At 38.6% G+C, this 17,827-nt stretch overlaps 1 protein-coding gene across 5 annotated transcripts in view; it reads left to right on the top strand.

Moving 5' to 3' along the window:
* LOC145989899 (uncharacterized) overlaps positions 1-17,827 on the top strand; it is a 267,058-nt gene that overhangs the window by 49,868 nt on the left and 199,363 nt on the right. The window contains exon 1 of one of the 5 annotated variants that reach the window (XM_083125390.1): positions 8,837-8,998. The exons of the other annotated variants lie outside the window; for them this stretch is intronic. The gene's annotated coding sequence lies outside the window, so the exon portion shown is untranslated. Of the gene's footprint in view, positions 1-8,836; positions 8,999-17,827 lie in introns of those variants that run through there. 5 annotated transcript variants of the gene reach the window in all.

Genomic DNA, 17,827 nt, shown 5'->3' with positions numbered 1-17,827 from the left:
TTATGGCATTTCAGATGCCATGGCATATTTCAAGGCATTTCTCAAGGATATGATCCGTCTTATTTCCGTACCATGTTTCGTAGCATAACCAATCAGAAGCGACCTCTAGGTCACAAGTGTACATATAGCGGCCGCATGAGATGTAAACAGTGCATCACTTCACATTTCTAGAAGCCGATAATTATTCAACCGAGATGAATTACGTTTCCTGTAAAACGGTATTAGGTACAAAACAATGGCGCTGCTTAAATACATTATAACGTACACAGTACACGTATGGAAGAATATTTTAGTTGTTTCAATTGTAAACACCGGACACTCGCCATAGAGGTGTAACTCGACGTGCCTTTCGGGCTGTATATATATTATACATTGAAATCGCAAAAGCTAATCGTAATGTTACATGAAATGCTTCCGTGTATAGTACTATCTACTTAAGCTTTCTGGAAGCATTTACATAGCATTTATGCTAGCAAAAATGTTAAAAGAAATGCTCGGGTCTAAATCGGGCCTAAGTAAATACAATCTCCACTTCTCGCCTGCATGCTTAGCGTAGAGACTCCTTGTACATAAAACACTGCAGTTCCGAGAGAATTTGCATTAAATCAGCGAATTGCAAATGGTTCCATTTAGCTTTCAATGCATGCGCTTGTTGAAGACATTCTTCGGTCGTTAAACTCCCTGCGTGACTTTACCTTTTCTTAACTCGACATCCATTCCGGTGGTTTGTCTTTTGTTGAAAATGCAAAGTGCGTGAGTTCTCCCCCGTTACGCATCGGTTCACCATGCGTCCTTTTGTACAGTACGGTGCGTCGAAAAGGTGTAACGCAAGCTCATTTGTAAGTTACGAGGTTTTATCGTAAGGATGTAACAATGTCAGTAGCAGAAAGCAGCAATGGAAATCAGTCTCCGTGGCCTTTAAGTTAGTATAAAAGTGTAACTGTTTTCAAACTAAAAGTCTATATACAGTATTGGCCAAATTATTGGACTCATTTGTTGAAAAAATTAAACAGATGAACTCACTTTATGTAGAGAAATTTGACAGATTTAATGTTTTGTGATGCACATTACATTGTTATACACACTGCAAGTACTGTCAGTACTTCATATGACCACCTTTGGCTCTTTTTGAGCCCATTTTAATCACTGTTTGTGTACAATTCCATTTCACTCTTATTTCTAAACTTCAAACCACGTGGTTTATGAAATTACATGTTCCTCCGGAGATACAAATAAAGAACACCCTTACAACAATCAGAATTAATATTATTTCCTTTGTTATAAAACAAAGAGCTTAAATAAGAAGGTAAACAATGTACGTATTGTTCCAAGCATTTTTGCGAATGTGCAAAGAATCGTGCTACCACCTGTTGTTGGGACGCAGTAAGGATTGTGGGAAACAAGAAATATCGAAGCAGACAAACAGTTTTAATTCCATAAAAAGTTATAATGTTCGTCAAATATATTTACATGGTTAGAACACTTTCAAAACAAGGAAATGTGCTTCTGTTTTACAATGAGTCCAATAATTTGGCCAATACTGTATATTGGACGTATCCTGATGCGATATTATTTTGCAAATGTTGTATGAATGGTTCTTAATCGCCTAAGCCGGTGACACCTTGTAAAATTCGATACGAGAAGAAGACTAGTGCTTTCCGGGATTTGTCGAGACACGTCTGTAGAATTGAGACTAGCGCCGTAAGGGGTCCCGGCCGGATGCGTATTTCACATACGCACATTGAAATAGAGATTGGGGGCGTGGCTTGTAATGGAGAAGTTTCTGGTTGGCTGGTCTATTTTTTATTTATTGAGTACTTCTATGGCGTGCCTAACAATTGACTACAGGCTTGAACTTGTTGAATGATGTAAACCACTTATATTTTCCTATTCCATCTATTTTCTACTTTTTATACATTGCTTTCATCTTTTCTACATCTTTCTATTCTAGTTCACTTTCACTAAATCCATACTTATCCTCAGTGATTTATTTATATTCTTTCGCCTTGTGCTGCCATCTATTTTTCTTTTTTGAAACTCCTCTCTTTTCATCTTGTGTTGTTGTTTCCAGTATGTAATATCTGGTTTGTAACAAGTTTTTACAAAACAAATAGGCGCGCGCTTATATAGTCGAAATTAAGGTTTTGGCGCTACTCAAGGTTTTGACAGATAAAAATGCTTCTTGTTTGCATCTGTCGAAAAGCGGAAAATGACCCAATATATTAAATAATTGTATAAGAATTTTCATCCAACGCAACATTTTAAAAATTATTGCCTCTGATATTTCCAATAAGAAAGTCTATTCGCTTTTCGAGTATTATTACTATCCGATTGCGTTGTATTTTTCCCACTAGATGGTTCTGCTTGTAGTCCGTGGTTTACAGAAAGTGTTCGCACAAGTCAATGAAATAAATGCCAGTGTTCTATCCTATATCATTGAGGCAGTCTGCTAGCCAATAGGACGCATTCATACACAAACCACGCCCCCAATTTCTATTTCAATGTGTACATGTGAAATACGCGTCCCGGATTCGAATACCACCCTTGGCGTAGGTGTTATTTGTAAGTGTCCTTTAGTCAATTTCAACATAACTTATCCTCACCGTTACGGTTAGCGAAATGTGAGAGAAAAGCGGTATAAAATAATGTGATTCAATCAATTATGGATGTCATATATTTTGTTTATACTAATTACGAAGTCGATTCATTAATGGTAATTGTGACATATTCTGCATGGTTCCACATATTCAGGATAAAGTTACAATTTTTATGGATTCGTAGCGTCGAAACAGGGCGTCAAGCAGAAAAGAGTATTCAAGTTTTTTGCTCCAATGATCTCTATACTTTATGAAGGTTTGTACAGTTACAAAGTGCATATGCTGTGTACATAATATCTTCCGAGACTTGCCAAGTCGTCACGACACCTTCCCTATATATAAGTGACAGCAATAACATATTTAGAGTTGTACAGTGCGATGCATAAGTATTCCCAAGCAAATTGACCAATACCATGTTTATTGAATCCAACACCAAACAAACTGCAGACGAGCTCTGCGCCATCATATGTAAATATCCATTCAATAAAACACGTAGGATGTAAGAGAAAAAATTGATGAAAATAGCTGAGGGACAATTTGCCGTGTAATACTTTTGCATCCCAGTGTACTATACGCTCTAGAAGAAAAGAAATATGCAACTGCGTTTCCACCAAAACTGGTGGTAACAGGACACTCGATTTAATGTTAAAGCAGAATTAGTGTCTTGTTACACCGTTTTTGTCAAACCACACCAGATTTAGAGTCCTTGCAATTAGATGTTGTGTTATACACCAATACACCATTTTTGGTGGCAACTGAGATGCTTATTTTTTACAGTGTGCAGAACAAGGATATGCTAATATCTTTCCGTTCTTTAAAACAGATTTTAAGAATTCTAATTTTGCATCAATTTTCATCCTGTTTATGGTAATAATGCATAGGTAATATCGACAATTTTACCGATGCACTGCTATGGTTAGACTAATACATACATCGACTTCCGTTCGGAGAAGTTAGTACAGCGAGCTACGCCACCAGGGGTCCCTGGTTCGAATTCCAGGCTGGGCAAGGGTGTTCTTTGTTAGAGTTGTCATCAATTTCATCGCACATCCTCATCTCTGCGATTAGCCAAAGTCGCAGAAAGGCGAAGTAAAATAAACCCAAATCAATCGATCAACTAATGCATACAATGCTTATTGAGTTCTGAAATCAGTGAATGGTGTAGGCACAAATGTGTTAATGAGGTTTAGAAAGGTGTTTCAAGGTTAGTAGTTGCACTACTTTTTGCTCGTACTGTAACTAAGAAATCCCATTGTCCCAATTAATGCATAACGATGGGAAAGTGACAGAAATAAGGTTCTGACGCCAAAACGTTCGGCATACGTAAACTAAACTGCGGATCTCGAGTGACTCCCAGCATCACTATCTTGGTGAGAGCACGGATCACTTGAAACCGGAAGCTGTTCGAGTCATCTGAACCGTCTTCCTGTTCGTGTTCCACTTGTTTGAGGAAATCGTGATAGTGTGTTGAACGTGGATTTCGGAAGACGTCACACACTTCCTCAACGACTGGCATCTTGCATGCGTGAAGAAAGACGTGCGCATTTAGCGAATTTCAAATGTACGACATTTTTCTTAAGTGGAGCATGTTGATGCGTGTGACTCACCACTTGGGTAAAATAGCTGTGAACGTATAAGTTTCCATACATGTAAATGAACACTGCTGAATGATAAGTGAGAATTATGAATTCCACAACTGACGGAGAACCTCTTAAGTTTCTGTCTGTAAGAATTCCAGTTTCAGCAACTGCCCGCCGATCTCCGTGACGGAGTGATTAGCACTACGAGGCTATAGGCCCCTGGGTGGGCGTGGGTGTTGTTTGTGAGTGTTCCTTCATTAATTTCATCATATCATCACTCGTCCTCATTGTCGCGATTAGTCAAAAGTGGCAGAAAAGCGAAGCAACATAAACCAAATCAAATCGAGCGTCCCCTGGAGTGTAAGGGGTGACTTTCATGAAGGCACCCAAGAGCTAACCTCGCTTCCACGTAGTACACCCATCCCCCCCCCCCAACCAGGCCAACGAGGCTCTGGCGAGTGTAATTCAGGGTTGTTAAAAGTCCAGGAATTTTAAATAAATTCAATTCCAATCCAGGAGAGAAAATCAGCAAGCTATATGGGTTCTGAACCGTAAAGAACATTTTTATCTGTAAAGTATTTCAATTCGCCCAGAAACCTTTTTTTTTTTTCGATTAAATTAAATACGGTCCAGGAACATTTTTTTTCCGGCTCAATTTAAATACGGTCCAGAAACCTTTCTTCCGGCTCACTGCCCGTCCCTGTTGTGATAGCTGCTGGGAGCACAGCAGCCTCACGTAACCTCATCAACGGCTCCTGTTGGCTGCGGTTCTTGGATCGGGTGCCGGAGCAACACGTGACGGGTTTGTTTGAACTCAATGTGACGTGACGTCACACTAATATTACAATATATAACAACAACTAATTGTGTTATGTAACACTTCGACAAGGGAGTTTTTTGAACGTGGCCCACAGAGATCAACAGAACGTACTCGCGGACCCGTTTAGAAAGCAACTCTTAATCTGTCAACCCTGGTCCACGAATTGTAAATAAATTCAATCCTGGACTGGGAAAGAAAATCAGCAAACGTAAATGAGTTCTAGACAGTGTCGAACCTTTTCATATTTAAAGCATTTCAATTCGGTCCAGGAACATTTTTTTCCAGATCAATTTAAATTCGGTCCAGGAACCTTTATTCCTGATGAATTTAAATTCTGTCCAGGAACTCTTTTTCCCCGCATCAATTTAAATACGGTCCAGCAACCTTTTTTTCAATGAAACAATACGGAACTTGGACCGAATGTAAATTGTGCGAGAAAAAAAGGTTTCTGTCCATTAGAATTTATGGGTTCCTGGACCTTTAACAACCCTGGTATAATCCTCTGTGGTGCTTGTGTTGTGTCGTCCGTATGTGTTTGTGAATGTCCCTTCATTAACTTCATCTCATCTTTCATCCTCATCGTCGCGATTAGCCAAAATTGGCAGAAATAAACTAAATTAATCAGTCAATCAACTCGAGCCTTCAACGATTTTTAGTGGCTTGTAATTAAAGGTTACCTGATCAACTCCACGGCTAACTACAAAAGATATGCATTTTTTTCTACCTATAAAGAGAGCTGTGCATAAATCTTATTTAACTTAAGATCGTAAAATTTTCACTTTGTATACGTTAAGTTTGAAACAATATATCGAATTTATACGTGATTAGTGTTAATTGAGAAATACGCATTTAAGTAATGATATGTAGGGGAAAAGGTTTGTTTAAATAACAAAAAAAAAGTAGTTTCTGGTAATCGAATATTTTCTTAAATAGTTGACAAAGAAGTGATTGTTCCCAAAGACCGAATTCTTTTAATAATCTTGCATATTTGTTTACGAAATAATTATTTCAAAAGAATAAAGAATACTAATTTTTTGGTTTGTGGTTATGAAAAAGCGTAACCAAACGTATTTTCTCAATTCATACAAATCGGTTGTTTTCTCCGTGCAGCTTATATTTTCCTCTGAACTTAAAGGATTGATTCTCCAGGCTTCCATCCCTCCCAAGATTTTCAAGCGGCCCTCGTGGCGGAGTGGTTAGCACTTCGAGCTATGACGCCAAGAGTCCCGAGTTCGAATCCCGGCCTGCATGGATGTTTGTGAGTGTCCATTCATCAATTTCATCATACCATCACTCATTCCGATCTTCGCAAATTAGCCAAAAGTGGCACAAAATGCGAAGTAAAATAAAGCAAATCAATCAATCAACCAAGACTTTCAAAGCGGCATGCATCAAGCAGATGAAGACTTAATTTAATAATACTGGATTCACTGTTGTTATGCATATGTAAATTTCTTTACGTTACTTTTCATTAATATCCTGACATAAAATGGATGCATTCTGTATTCAACATTTTCAAATAAATATATATGGGAATTAATTTTTTTCACAAAAATATATTTCCTTCTTAAAAAGGAAAAAGACCTAAGAAATGTTCCCTGTTCGAGTTCTCGCACAGACACGGACGCATTTCAACTGTAATGTACATTCACAGTCTTCATCCCAATGAGTGAACTTACAAGTTTGCAGTAAAATTTCCTCCCAAACAACGGAAAATCTGGGAAAAAATGTTTGTTGTTAGTGGTGTACATTACATGTGATTGCATTTCTTACATTTCTCTTATCCTCATTATATTCTTCGTCATGCTACAAGTCGTACATGATGTAAAATAAATATGTTTGTTGCAAAAAATAAGAGAATAAGGTATTACAGGAACGAGAACCAGTAACTATTACAAAATGCTAGAGTTAAGTGTGAAAACTGTATTCTGTGTATAATTCTTCACATGGATTTTGGAAATGTTGGGTTTTGGCTATAGTTAGCCGAGCTTCAACTTATTGTCAGTTATTTCAAATTATCAGCGACATTTGAAAAACACGAGGCGGTGCTTAATTTTTTCTTCTCTTAAATTTAAGCTTTCTATTTTATAGTTGTATTGATCGCTTAGCCTTGGATTGTCGTTGTGCAATATCAGGTTGGAGGAGAATTTCCTCATTCATGAGTATTTAATTAAAGGATTCAATTTCAGGGTCGTTTCGTGTTTTCCGTGTTTTAAAATGAAATTCGGGAAAATTGACATGGATAACAAAAGCTAGGTGTGCCTCACTATGATAGGAATAAATTGGGGTTTTGTTAGTGAACAAACCTTCGACTTTGGTGCTGCTGCGGAATTAGCTACCAATGTTCCTTCAGCTTGCATATGGATTGGATTCAGCTCACACAATTTTGCTCTCATATGTGTATGTCAATGTTATTCATACTGTAATTTAAGGGTCCTTCTAGTATTATGTTTTTTTTTGTAATTTTGTAGTGAGCTAATGTTTGTTTTCATTCTTTTTACAGGTATGTTACCCTACTGTTCTTAAAGTTTTCGTGTACTGGGCGTTACATCTGTGTAAGTAGTTATTATTTTTATAGGTACTTTAGTATTATGCGGACTATCTCATTTGTCTACGTTAAATTATATTCCCCTAGCAAACATGAGTCATTTGCCATACTGGGCAAACCACCCGCTTTTGCTCAAGGTCAGGAGTTGCTAATTAGTCATTTATAACGCATCTCCGCATGCTAAAAACAACGAGAAATCGTCATCATCTGGAATCGTATTTGGCGGAATACATGTGGCGATCGGCGGTGGCTGCTTCCGGTGTCGACGCTTTCAACGAGCTTCGAGATGATATAGCTGACTTTTGGAAATCACAATTAACAAAATGCTAATTGTATGATTTATGTATTGTAAACTTTCAAATACAGTGTTCCTATTATGGCCATAAGTGTTTCTTTTGCTTTCCCAGAAAACAGACGGTCTGAAACGAGTAGTCCGTATAATACTAAAGTACCTTTTTATACATTATTTGCAGAAGGGTAACAGTTGAGCTTACAGATTACTTTCTACTGATTTTTTAACTATACAAAACATACATCGAAGTATTTTGCTGTACAGTTATGTTTATAATAGCTGAAGAGACGTCACAAGTAGCATGACGAAACCAAGCAATTCAGACATTCCTTCTTTTATTCTTTATTCCTGAACATCATGCGAAATTCAGTATATTCTGTCTTGCCTTTCTTCTTTCTTCTGGTTGTGGCGATGAAAATGTAAGTAGAATCGATGAAGGATGACTCGCACAGTTCGGCACTCGAACCTAAATCCAAAGGTAGGGAGAATTTTAGTCGACTTTGCTACTCGAGTATTTACAAATGATTCATACACGAAAAGATTTATTCATTTAATGAGTATGAAATCGTGATGAAATGTTTATATTTAAAGAATGTAATATTCTATAAACATTAACGAAATTTATTAACTATCTTGTAAAAAATCAAAAGCCTGATTTTTGAACAGTGGAGCAGTGATGTCAGCGGTCTGCTGGCTTTGGAGCGCATAGTAAAGAAATAAACGATTTATGGAAGTTTTCGTGACATCAGTATCTTTAATGCAAGAACATAATTTTTTAAAGTAGTGAATAAGTTTTGCAATAGTCGAAGAGAATTACATAAATCGGATTATCGGAAAAGAAAAGTTAAGTAAGAAAGTAACAATAAAAAAAAAAAGGAAATTGAAGGTTGTGAAGGAAAGTCAAGGTTCACTTTGTTTTGGTACGAAAGCTGATTACATAGTCTTGTACACGTCATGCGTATATATACACGCAAGCATAGTGCTGACGTATGTTTATCCTGGATTCAGATAGTGTGTGCATGTGTTCGCGGCAATTTTAGTGCGTTCCGTTTGTGTGTGGAAGTGTGTGACGGCTTAAATTGTGTTCTGTGTCTTTCCTGCTTTCTATATTCTCTGACGACGATATACCAGTTGTGAGGTAGTAAGGGGATTTCGAGATGTGTGAGTGTTATTTCCCTTGTAATATTTTGAGGAATGGGGCGAAATGACCTTCAAACAGTGTTTTAAGTGACCTGGAAAATTCAGAAAAATCAATATGTAAATGAAAATGTCACGGAGTTTTGATAATATATGTTAAAATCTTGCAAGGTCATGGAGAATCGATTCTTTATTCTTGAACCATCTTCTTCATGGAAGTTGTTCTATACAAAATGTTTTTATTCCTTGTTTTGTTCATTTATTTTGAACAGTATTTAATTAGATGTATTCTCTTAAATAGCAAATGCAGTTTAACAAAAACGTTATATACATGTTCAAGCACCACTTACTTTTTGTTTTGGATGGCTAAGTTAAGGCACAAGCCTTTTCTTCCACTTAACCATCTCTACTTTACATTATAGAAAAAAAATGATTATAACTGCGGAATATTAAAAACTAAAAACCTTAGAATGCCAAAGAAAACTAAAAGAAAAAAGAAAAGAAAAACACAGAAAATACATATACACAGTAAGTAAAAAGAAAATACACAAATTACAGAAAAGTACTTGGGTGTTGGTCCTACAAGTTACATGAAAGGTTTCAATTTATTTTATTTTCCTGTTTTCAGTACTGGTAAGTTGACTCCAGAAGATTAATTTTGATTTGAATTGGCTGGAAACGTGAAAAAATCCTGGAATTTGTTTTGGGAAATAAGTGGAAAATCTGAGAAATCACAAATGTTTCCGTTGTCTATGTGACAGGACGGAGGGAGAATGTATCGATTCAGATATAAGGTGTAAAATATGTGTGTTTATTTTCCAAATAGGCCCAGGAAATGCGTCATCAATCTCGGAAGTAGGGATTATACCGAGACGAGACGAGACTTGACGCGTCATGGCACAGTCTCTGTCTCGATTTCGAAAAGGGACGTCTCGTTAAAGTAAAATACTTAGTATTAGAACGAAATAAAACATACAGGGTGTTCATAATGTCCCGGTACCATTACAAAAAAATAGCTCAGAAACTACATGCAATAGAACAAGGCTGTTGGTTGTAAAATTAGATACAACTCTCCACGTTTATATGCCATACACCTCAATGTGCGCCCCTCTAGTTGCTCTCAGAACATCAAGGCGGTAATCCACTTCTGCCAATACACGCCCTAGCATATCACCAGTATACTCCTCGTCCTAATTCCAACCTCACTTTACTTCATAGAAAGTTCCGAAAGATCAGTTTTCCCCCTAACAACCACATGTCAGGTCCACGTGGAGTCCAATAAATCGTCCCGTGAAACCTTTCCCACCAATAGCGTTCGTCCAAGAAATGACAGCTCTCGTCAAGTCCACGTGGACTAAATGAGATGTTGCTAATTCAGTTTCTTTAGAGATTTTTGAACGCGAAGTTGCGGTTGCGTTATCTGTACTAGGTTGTGTTATCGTATTGTGCTACTTTTTTATACAATATAAAGACCTTGGGAGTATAACCTGGCAGTGAATGAATTGATGTCTAAACACTGCAGTCAAAAGTGACAACATCGCTTTACAGAAAAACAGGTGGTGGCTCGAAACGGCGCGAAACCACATACGGTTCCGGTCAGCTTCCTCTGGGGTTGTGTCAAAGATGCCGAACTGGCACTATGTTCAGGACTTCAGCTTTAACAGTTAGGATACTCTCCGTTATTTCTTCGAAGAGTAGCAACATCTGGAACAGGACTGCGGTAAACACAAGTCTTTAACATACCCCCAGAAGAAGAACAGCATTGTTCTATTGCATGTAGTTTCAGAGCTATGTTTTTTTTTGTAATGGTACAGGGACTTTATGAACACCCTGTATAAGTTCCTGATCGACTCACGATCTTACCTACTGAAGGTCCCTGGTCCGAGTTCGTGCCTGAGTATGGGTGTTTCTCCATCAGCATCATCCAATCACCACCCAGAAGGAAATTCTAAACCCAATTGATGATGCTTAGACAAGCTAAACGGTACTACATTTGCAGAAACCGTTGGGTTATGTGGTTCCATCTGTGATTGAACCCGGGACCCTTTGATTACAAGTCTACAGAGTTAGCCACTTCGTAATCGGGGACCCGTACTTATTATTCCATCTTATCGTCACCTGAGTAGGCAGCTGAGCGACGTGAAATAAGAACAAAAACAAATGTTAAAATCTTGCAAGACTAGACTCTTCGAAGACTTGTCTCCTTATAAGGCCTCCCCGACGCTGTAATGGCTAACTTGGTCACATTGTAATGAAGTGCTCCCAGATTCCATTCTGGTGGAAGCACAGTGGAAAGTGGTTCGGATCCCATTTTAAACTGTAGGTCCAGTCTCGATTAGCTTCTCTGAACATGTGGTAAAGTTCCCCGTATTCGCTCCACCGTGCCATGATAGCACATAGCGGGATGTAGGCCATACACATTTACGGACATTATTCTGCAGGTGGTATGATCAGCACCACTCTCCGGCCGCCTTTACCCCTCAGGTACCCATTTATTAGAGGTAGAGGTAGGGTGAACTCCAGGCCTGCTCTATGTAGAGGCAAGATTATAATTCCGACTTTAGGTCACTCGTACCGGGAATCAAACCCAGGTCTCGCACGTGGAAGTCAGGCGCCTTACCGACTGGACTTAAAACCAAGTTCGACCAACTTTGGTAACTTCCTTCTTGGAAGAGCCTCTATATGGACATTAAAGCGTACATTGTACAAGGTGTCCTCAAATGAAGTATACGACTTCGGAGTGTGATATAAATAAAATGAATATACATAGGAAATAGTTTGTCATGAGAAAATAGTTGGTAACTGTGGCAGTTTCTTTGTAGACTGGCAACATTGCGCTAGTTCAAGACTGTGGCGAGAGGCAGAGCTACTTCTACTTGTATTGTTGACAGATATGGTGTCTCGACAGTAAAAAGCAGTGTGTGTTTGTGTGTCTTGTGGTTTAGAGAGACAAAATCTCTAGTGCAGCGAAATTTCAAAAGATTGTACAACAGACGACCGCCGCCACCGCGAAAGAGCATTGGTCAGTGGGTTAAGATGTTTAAAGAGGCGAATTGTTTTAAAGTGTACGACCAGTCCCAGAGCTTTGCGGGATTGACATATCTAAACATGTTGCAACGAACATAGCGCATGTGGTTGGAGGTCTACTGACCATGTTATATAATACTTCCACAGTTGGTATGTGTTCTAGAGATATAATTTCTGGATTCTTTCTGGTAGTTTTACTTCTAATGCACTCCGAAGTTCATTTGTGGACACCCGGTATTAAGAAGGAAACATGCAAGATGTCGCCTTCCCCGAATGACATTTCCAGTCAGTTATTTAGACAGGGCAGGCGACACTGCAACTTTGACACTCGGATTTTCCCCCCTTTTTTTTAAAAAAAAAGAAGAAGAAAAAAAAGTTGCTTCGGGAAAACCGCGCGTGCTGAACACTTTTTACTTTTTAAAGTTGGTCTTTGCATTCCAAACAGGTTTGCCTGTGAATAGGGAACGTAATGCATACCAAAGAGGCTGGTAATAGTTCCTTCCCGTTCCATGCGAAGACCAGGGGCTGTTCCGAAAACGCCATTACTTTATTAGCCGTCCGGTGCATCCATGTTTCTTGGAACCTTAAGAGGCCTTAGTGTGAAAGGACGGCGTGTCGATGCTTCTACGGTTCTTGTCAATGGCCCCATAAGGAAAAGAAATTATTCTCTTGAATTTCTCATGCCCATATCTCGTGAACCACAGTATGAAGAAGAGTGAAACTTGATAGGCAGCTCGGTTTGGACCTGAAGGTGCGGAATATGAATTATTTCCATGGATTTTTCGTGTCCGTATCTCGTGAACTTCAGTACGCAGAAGCATGAAACTTGATAGGGAGTTCCATTTAGCCTTATAGATAAGCATCCTGAGTAACGCTGCAAAAATATTGTATTAATACACACTTTGCACACTTGTAATTCTTGTTCCAATTGTTGAGCACTCCTTATAGTGTCGCATTACTCTGTATTGACTTGCCAACAGAATTTCCACGAGTCTGTGACCCTGTTTTTTAATTATATGCTCTAAAAACAATGATTTCCGATTCCAAAGAGAGAAAGCTTTTTAGTTGTTTCGTACATGGTTGGTTTTAGTAATATACGATGACTTCATGTGGTTATTGTACCGCTCGAACAAGTGCCCTTGTTGCGGCTGAAACACGCCGCTTGCCGGCAAAATCGGATGTGCGTATCCTCTCGACTCAAGAGCAGTGTTGCCACATGAAGGGAAATTTCCCTTTCGCAGGGAAGGGAATTTCGATCAAAAGTACCACAATTTCAGGGAAATTTTAGACATCTGACTACATTATTACAGTACCTGTATGTTAAGTACCAGTTTCATATTCACATTTTCATTTTTCTGTTCTTTTTTCTGCTCCCTTGAATATAGCCTGCATCTATTTATATTTCTGTTAAGTATCACTTTTCTGAACCTTCGGATAATAGTAACGATGAAGATTAACGATTAAATGGATTCCTTACCAGCATCCAAACCTGAGACATCTGGTCAGGAAGCGATGAAAGTGACATGTATGTGAAAAATTTAACATTTTTTATTCACACGGACATGGACCAACCCGGCGGCAGAGAATTGTCTTTCCTGGTGAACGGGGTCCGCGACAGTCGCACGCTACAGTCTGTTTTTTTTCGCTCTCCCTGCCTTCGCTCTCTTTCCCTTTCTGTTGACGTTGTAGACTGACGCCAGTATAATCCTCCCTCGGAAGTTGTGTTGTGTTGTGTTGTGTCCGTGTGTTGAAGATTGTGCCTTAATATGGCACCACAAAAGTTTACATTACAACAAAGGATTTATCGTCTCGAGTGTTACCTCGGAAAGAGAAATTGTGGAGAAGTGCGACGACGTTTTGCAATTCGGATATCCGAATTGTCCGGATTAACCCAATTATCGTGATATAAGATATTAGGATTATGCGAAATATTCGGATATCCGAATAAGTGCATTATCCGGACAATGTTAACGTTTATCCGTTTTACGACTATCCACATATTCTTTTATTAGCCATTTTCGTCTTTCACTGAACGGATTTTCTACAAACCCTTCATCAGATCTGTTCTACCCGTATTATCCCGATATACCTACTATTCGGATATGCGGATTATCCGTTGCATCCGAAACGGATATCGGATAATTTGAAATTCGGATTTTGTGACCATCCCTAATTCAGACGAATGTATAGAATTTATTCAAGTTGAAAAAACTATTGCAGGTGGCCACAATAGTAACGAGGACATGCTTGTATATCAAACAGCTTGTTTAATATACAAAGACAGTGCGTTCCCTCTGCACTTCAAAATTTCTACACCCTTTATTCTTTTCCCCTCAATATTGTCGCTTCCTTTTCAGCGACCTTGTTATACGTTCTTCCAGTGACATATTTCCAGCGTTCCAGTCTCCAGATTCCATAAAAATAACATGCAGTAATGGTCCGATAGGTTCCGAGTCAAATGTGCAATCTTGCTCTCTCGTTTTTGCTTCGAGCTCTGAGCAAAGCGATCATTTCCATAAGAAACAAAAGGAACCGGATAAATATTGGAATTTGTGTTCCACGCTTAGCTGGCGCCCATCAGTTGGGCAACCGGAAAACATCAATTATTCCGAATAGCCTGTCTCAAAGTTTGGAGGCAGGCGCAATCTCTCGTGTCCGGGGCGGGGGGAGGTTTTTATAATTGTCTTAACCCCCCCCCTTTCCTCCTCGTCGAAATAAAAAAAATGTTTGATTGGTGGATGGCTGTGCCTTTTCCCCCTTCTATTGTTGTCTGTCCTTAATTCAGACTTTTCTTTTAATGGTTCATGAGCGGCACTTGGATTTCGTTCACCTAGACAAGAAGTGCGACCGGCGCTTTCAACAGCTTGGAAATATCCTTTATACGAGGGTTGGGGAGTAAGTCATGGCAACCCAGTAATAATTCAACAATCGAAGTATGTATTAAAAATTTGTTATATACAACTGAGAGAGTATCCATTATGGATATTTTGTTGGTAGGAATCATGAAAGAAAACCCAAGCAACCCTGTGACATACACATGTATTAATGTACAAGTTACAAAAACCTGTCTGACCCTGTGACATACACATGTGCACATGTTACAAGAACTTGTCGGACTATGACAAACCTTCGAAATAATCTCCCGCATTGTCCACAGCACGCTGCCATCGATGTGGAAGACTTCCTGCAGCGACATCTACGACCTGCCGTTAGGGAGAAGCGTCCAGATCTACTGCATAATGCAATCATACTGCACGATAATGCAAGGCCACATAAGGCAGCTTGTGTACGGGACCTACTGCGCAGCGTGCTGTGGACAATGCGGGAGATTATTTCGAAGGTTTGTCATAATCCGACAAGTTTTTGTAACAGTGCACATGTGTATGTCACAGGGCCAGACAGGTTTTTGTAACTTGTACTGTACATTAATACATGTGTATGTCACAGGGTTGCTTGGGTTTTCTTTCATGATTCCTACCTACAAAATATCCATAATGGATACTCTTTCAGTTGTATATAACAAAATTTTAATACATACTTCGATTGTTGAATTATTACTGGTTTGCCATGACTTACTCCCCAGCCCTCGTGTAATGGAATGGTTCCTGCTCACGTTCATCCCTTTACAAGAGATGTTTCCTAAAAGGAACTAGTTCCAGTACAAGTTCTCTTCCAAAGAAAAACTGGCCTCCTTTAAAGTTGTTTTCTTCTTCAAAAAATAAATTAGTTCCGGTTCAAGTTACTTTTTCTCTAAAAGGAATTGGTTCCAGTTCGAACTCTTTATCTTCTCCAAAAAGAAACTAGCCCAGGTTCAAGTTATTTTCTTCCCCAACGAGGAATTAGTTCCAGTTCGAGCTCTTCTTCAAAAAGTTACTTGCTCCGGTTCAAGCTCTCTTCCGAAGAGAAGCTACCTTCAGTTCAAGTTATTTTCTTCTCCAAAAAGGAACTAGTTCCAGTTCGAGCTCTCCTCTTCTCCAAAAGGAAACTAATTGCAGTTCTATTTTTGTCCAAAGAGGAACTAGTTCCGGTTCAGGTTTCCTTTTGCAAAGAGGAACTAGTTCTAGTTCGAACTCTTCTCTTTCCCAAAACGGAACTAGCCCAGGATTCAAGTTATTTTCTTCTCCAACGAGGAACTAGTTTCAGTTCGAGCTCTTCTTCAAAACGTGACTTGCTCCGGTTCAAGCTCTCTTTCGAAGAGAAACTACCTTCAGTTCGTCATTTTCTTCTCCAAAAATAAACTAGTTCTAGGTCAATCTCTTCTCTTTTCCAAATAGGAACTAGTTCCTGTTCAAGCGTATCAGTTACACGTGCCGACGGTTCTGTGTTCGATTCCCGTTCGGTTACCCTTACATTTTTTATTAACTCGAGCAACTGTTTATTACAATTTATAACTATTGAAATAAATATGAAATAAAATTCTATGCAAATGTTTTGAGGAAGATACTCCATTTTTAATGTTGTTTAGATTTTTTTTCATCATTTAACAGTCATACAGCGAAATGTATACATTTTCTTCTTTTTGTACAAAATATTGAAGAAACAAAACCCAAGAATACTATTCACAAGCAATGCTTTTATTTACTTTTTTGTACACGATCTAGAGCGGTAACTATCGTGAAAGAATCGAAAACAAAGTCTTTCTCGACAATTCGCGCAGCAAATAAAAACTATTTTTTGCAGTGAATATTTACTGGAGTTAATAAAAAGGAAATGCCACCGGGATACTACTCAGTCGAAGGAGATGCGCATGGAAATCGAAACTCTGAATCGCTTTTTCTCGGAAATGGCTTGCTAGTGCACACATGTATCTTGGCGTATCAATATCTATAGGGTGCCCTACCAGTACAGCAAGTCCCAAACTCAATTTCCCAAGCCGTGCCCTCTCCTTGTAAGACACAGGGAAGGAACCATTTTTCAGAAGTCGCATTGTTTTGTTCACATTAACTTCGTTCTTGTAGTGGACGGAGAATAGAATCTTTAGGGATACTTAACGTCTGATTGCCAGTGCAAGGAAACCGATCGTTTCCTCTATTTCTCTTTGCGTACCGGCCCTTTGAAGAACCGCCTGAGCGATCAGAACGAAAGGTGCCTTTATATGGATGCTGTGTTTGCATTTTTTTTAAGGCTTCCCTTGATCATAAACCAGTTTGCCGTTTAGAGTGAACGATGGCTTTATAGGGCAGAATCACGCATGAACTGACCAACCGCAAACCAGCCTTTTTTTTTCAGCAGTCCAATGTTGAATTTATGAATACAAATTGTTATTGCTGTTTATTCCGTCGGGCATTTAGAGTTATACGATGGCTAGGGATTTGTCTCGCATCGGGAAAGCAAGCAAACTCTCTCTTTCCTTTTTGTGTGTATTTTTAAAATTTTTTTTTGTCTATCTTTATGTTATTTGCAATCAGTTGCCTTAGCCGAGAGAATAACCTTAATCTAACCCCCCAAATTTAAAGGAAAAACTTGAATAAACGTAGTTTAATTTGTGAACACGTGAGAGAGTAAGAAGATTGCATGTATCTAGAAATATGTATATTTCGGGGGTCAAAACTAAGCATCTCTATTCATAATAATATGTAAATTTATTAACATCGTCTTGTTATGATTACATGATTAGTTAAAAAGACTGTATAGGAATAGAGATATAACAGAAAGTATTCATTATCTAACTTACGTGTAGTTAAGATCTTGAAAACTTGTATAAGAACAACTGTCCTGGCAAGATAAATAACGTCAGAAAGATAATGAATTGAATATTTATTTATTTACCAAAAAAAAGAATGTTACATCTAATTAACGCGTGATTTTTTTTTTTAAATCGCTGAT

This window comes from Lepisma saccharinum, chromosome 7, assembly GCF_977018435.1.
Source record: "Lepisma saccharinum chromosome 7, izLepSacc3.1, whole genome shotgun sequence".
Classification (NCBI taxonomy): Eukaryota; Metazoa; Arthropoda; class Insecta; order Zygentoma; family Lepismatidae; genus Lepisma; species Lepisma saccharinum.
Note: the sequence above shows the minus strand (reverse complement) of the source record. Positions and strands in the feature narration are given on the sequence as shown.